The sequence below is a fragment of the Mobula hypostoma genome, chromosome 5 (genome assembly GCF_963921235.1).
Source record: "Mobula hypostoma chromosome 5, sMobHyp1.1, whole genome shotgun sequence".
Taxonomy (NCBI): Eukaryota; Metazoa; Chordata; class Chondrichthyes; order Myliobatiformes; family Myliobatidae; genus Mobula; species Mobula hypostoma.
In genome coordinates, this window is record NC_086101.1 from 151054003 (window position 1) to 151058664 (window position 4662).

Here is a 4662-nt window from a genome sequence, read left to right on the forward strand (position 1 = left end):
TTCCATTTCCTTTTTTTGTATTGACCTTATGTTAATCTCATAGACTTAGTAATATCTATAAAGTGTAATTGGTAAAACATATACTGTGGGCTGGCTGATGATTGATGTTTGAAGCCGATTTCGGTGGCAGTTGTACAGCAACCGACACAACCGGGAGACCAGGCGGGCGGCGGACGGGGTTTCCCCCAGATATATACGAGCAAATATAGCTGAGCGTTACACTGTGGGGGCCGACATCCGAGTTTGGTTATTCGGTAAAGCTGTAATAGTCACCACGTTAAGTAGTGCGGAGATGGATCGAGATAAGATTGTAAATTGGTGTGAATTAGAGGATGTACCGGTGACTCATGTGTGCATGCTAAGTGAGGTGGATTTCCACATTTCAGGAGATGTACTAGTGCAGGGGTTGAGTTTGATTAAAGGTATAGGGCAGGTAGAACTGGTAGCTAGAAGGTGTGGGAAAGAAGTGGAATCTACCTGGGTGTTGGTTCGAACGAGTGCTAACGTCATTTCGTTGGAACTGCCAGTGACGGTCAGCGTCCAGGGGGAGGCGGGGCCGTGGGGTCTCCACAACCTCCCGGAGGAAGAAAGTGAGGAGACACCGGAGGAGGAGCTAGATGAGACCCCAGGGGAGGTGCCAGTAGCCAGTGGTGGAGCGTTAGAGTGGGAAGGCTTGGCCAGGGGCTGTCCCCCAGCTGGGGGTGAGACCTCCGAGTTAGCGGCTGCCATTACCTCCCTGGTGAGAAGGGTCAAGGGGCCCTGCCCGAAGCTGAGAATTTTCTCAGGAGCCACGCCCACCCCGGAAGGGGAGGACGACTACGAGGTATGGATTGAGAATACGTCCCAGTTGTTAGAGGCGTGGTTAGGTTCAGATGAGGAAAAGAGACAGCGATTGGTGGAAAGTTTGAGGGGAGGGGCAGCAGGTGTAGTCCGCGAGCTGAGGGTGGAACAGCCTTCGGTTTCCATGGTGGAATATCTGGAAGCTTTGGAGGGAGCATTTGGAATGTCAGGAGATCCCTGGGAACTTTTAGCCGAGTTTCACCACATGGGGCAGGGTAGAGGGGAAAAGCTCTCAGAATACATTTTTCGGCTGGAGAGAATGCTTACTGGGTTGCCTCACCGAGGGGTAGTGAAGGCGGACAAAGTGGCGAGGTTGAGGATGAGTCAGATATTTCGTGGTTCCCTGGAGGAGGACAAGGTGGCTTGGAGTATCCGGCAGTCCTATAAAAGGAGCCCCCCTCCATCATACGGGCAGAGAGGTGCGGGAGGAGGAGAGCGCTTTGGGCCAGAAAAGGGGCTCGCGCCACCGGGGACGGTCCTCAGTGGTTCAGGAGGTGGTAGCTTGTTTGAGAACAGAGAAATCCAAGGGGTCCCGGGGGAAGGGACCCCCTGCTTGAGGGAATGGACAGGGAAAATACCTCCTTTGGGGGACGGCCCGCACTGTGGGTTGGGAGTGGGGGGCATCCCAGGAGGACAGGGGCGGCGGGTAGCGTGTGCTATAACTGTGGGAAAGAGGGGCATTTCCAGTGGGAATGTGAGTGGCCGGGGGTGTGCTACAGCTGTGGGGAAGTGGGTCACTTTCGGAGGGATTGTGAGAGACAAGATGCCCCACAGAGGGAAAACCCCGGGCCACTAAGAAGGGAGAGGTGTCGGGAAACTTAGGAGAGACTCAGTGAGGGAACGGACTAGAGTCTCAGGAGGAACACGTTGCCGGAAATCAGCCATGGAACCCCCGAAAGCACAAGCCCTTATTCTGGATGGACTGGTGGGACCCTGTTCCAGCGTGTCCCTATGGATAGAGGGAATCTTGGCAAGAGCCATCCTTGACACAGGATCGCAGGTTACCTTATTGAACGGTCATTCTACAACAAATATCTGAAGCATTTGCCAGTAACTCCGTTTAATGCACTGGAGATTTGGGGCATAAGTGATGGCGATTACCTGTACGATGGGTACCTGTCAGTGAGATTGGAATTCTCAGAGGGCAACGTGGGAGTGTCGGAAGCCCTTGAGACATTGGTGTTGGTTTGTCCAGACCCAGTGGAAACCAATGGCGCTGCCCTGCTGGTGGGGACTAACTCCCCTCTTGTGCGACGGTTCCTGGGAGCCTGTAAGGAGAAAGCGGGGGAGAACTTTCTGGAGACCCTCTTGGTACACCCAGTGTTTCGAGCAATGTTTGAAGAAATGGGTGACCCCCAGGGGCTGGATCCTGGGTGCAAACGAGGGACGGTGTGGTGTACTGAGGCGAGGCCTAAAGTGATACGGCCAAGGAAGCTGGCATTAGTGATGGGGACCCCCAGATTCCCTGGAGGCCCTGCTAGTAGACGCCCCAGAAGACCTTGAAGGGGAGTCCCGATTCCCGGCTGGGGCGCTGGTGAGACCCGAATTGCAGAGGACCTCGGTTGTACAGGCACGACGGATGGCGATGATTGTAAGGAACATAACGGAGAGAGAGATCACCTTTAAGTGCGGGATGCCCCTTGCACACTTGTTCCCGGTGACGGTGATGTCCAGCGCCCCTGTGAGGCTCACTGGAGGAAAACTATTGGAGAACAGGGGGCGGCTGACCGAGGAGGCCTTTAATTTTAAAGACTCCCCTGTACTGCTGGAGTATAAGAGCAGGCTGGTGGAGAAGATGCTGAAGCTAGGGGATGTCTTTTCTCAGGGTGAGTTTGATATGGGATGTTCCAAGAGCACGCGTCACACTATCCGGGTGACAAATGACACCCCGTTTAGAGAGAGGTCGTGGCGGTTGGCCCCAGCAGATGTGGAAGATGTGCGGGAGCACTTGCGGCAGTTGAAGGATGCAGGGATTATTGTGGAGTCCCGAAGCCCCTATGCGTCCCCCATAGTGATGGCAAGGAAGAAAAATGGGAAAGTACGCATGTGCGTGGACTATAGGACCCTGAACCGGCGCATTGTCCCCGACCAATATACGGTCCTGAGGGTGGAAGATGCCTTGGCCTGTCTGAGTGGTGCACAGTGGTTCAGTGTATTGGATTTGCGGAGTGGGTATTACCAGATTCCGATGAGCGAGACTGATAAGGAGAAGACGGCCTTTATCTCCCCCCTGGGGTTTTTCCATTTCAAACGAATGCCCCAAGGCATCTCGGGGGCCCCAGCCACCTTCCAGCGGCTCATGGAGCGGACAGTGGGGGACATGAACCTGCTGGAGGTATTGGTGTACCTTGACGACCTGATAGTGTTTGGACCTACGTTGGAGGAACATGAGGAGCGGCTGCTGAAGGTGCTGAGTCGGCTGAAGGAGGAAGGGTTAAAACTTTCCCTGAATAAATGTCAGTTCTGTAAGACGTTGGTCGGCTATGTCGGACACATAATCTTGTGAAATGGAGTGCCACTGATCCGGCTAAGATAGCCACGGTGACCACCTGGCCGAGACCCCAGAAGGTGAGCGCCCTGCGCTCGTTTTTGGAGTTCCATGGGTATTACTGGCGATTCGTGAAAGGATACGCGAAAGTGAGTCACCCTTTGAACCAGCTGCTGTGTGGCTATCCACCTGTGGGGAAGAAAAGGAAGGGAGACCGAGGGTCGGAGGTAGGAGGATACTTGAACCCGGGGGAGCCTTTTGGATTGAGGTGGGATGCTCAATGTGAGGAGGCGTTCCAATCCCTAAAAAGGGCGCTGACACAGGCCCCAGTGTTGGCATTTGCTGATCCCCGGAAGCCGTATGTTCTACACACTGATGCCAGTCATGAGGGTCTGGGGGCTGTTCTGTACCAGGAACAGGGAAACGGATTGAGGCCGGTGGCGTTTGTCAGTCGGAGCTTGTCGCCATCTGTGAGAAACTATCCCACTCATAAGCTGGAGTTCTTGGCATTGAAATGGGCGGTGGTGGACAAATTGAGCAACTATCTATACAGGGCCCAGTTTGAGGTGAGAACTGACGACAACCCCCTCACTTATATCCTGACCTCGGCAAAGCTGGATGCGACTGGGCACCGGTGGTTAGCAGCCTTGTCTGTCTATGAGTTCAGCCTGAAGTACCGGCCGGGGAGTCGGAACATCGATGCAGATGCTTTATCTCATCGGGCGCATGACAGGTCGGGCACAGATGAGGGGTGGGAGAGTGTCCCTGCCCCGGGAGTGAAGGCCATGTGTCAATTTGTGAGCGATGCTGAAGCAGGAGCCCTGATGGGGCTGGATCAGGCAGTGGATCAACTGGGGGCTGACGATGACGCGCTACCCACTGTTTACTGTAATGTGACTGCTCTGAGGAACAGGCAGCTGCCGGAGTTGAGCCCCCAGGAAGTGGAGGCGGCTCAGCGTGATGACCCAAGCATTGGCACTATCTGGTACACGGCTAAAAAGGGGGATATGGTTCAGGCGGAGAAGGCAAAGCATGCTTCCGTTCCCCTACTACTGAAAGAGTGGCTTCAGTTGAAGCTGAAGAACCAAGTCTTGTACCAGGTCACGTCGCCGCTGGACCACCCCCGGCGCTGGCAGCTGGTCATGCCTGAGAAGCATCAGAAGATCGTGCTCCAGGCACTACATGATGATTCCGGGCACTTAGGGGTAGAAAAGACCTATGGATTACTCAAGGATCGGTTTTACTAGCCCCGGATGGGGGGCAGGTTGAAGAATACTGTAAGACATGCAGTCGTTGCATCAGGAGGAAGAACTTGCCCGCGCAGGCGGCTCCTT

The 4662-nt window shown here is 54.7% G+C and overlaps 1 pseudogene; it reads left to right on the top strand.

The window, feature by feature from the left end:
• The first annotated feature begins 292 nt into the window (after positions 1 to 292).
• On the top strand, positions 293 to 1654 carry LOC134347348 (modulator of apoptosis 1-like; annotated as a pseudogene).
• The last annotated feature ends 3008 nt before the right edge of the window (positions 1655 to 4662 follow it).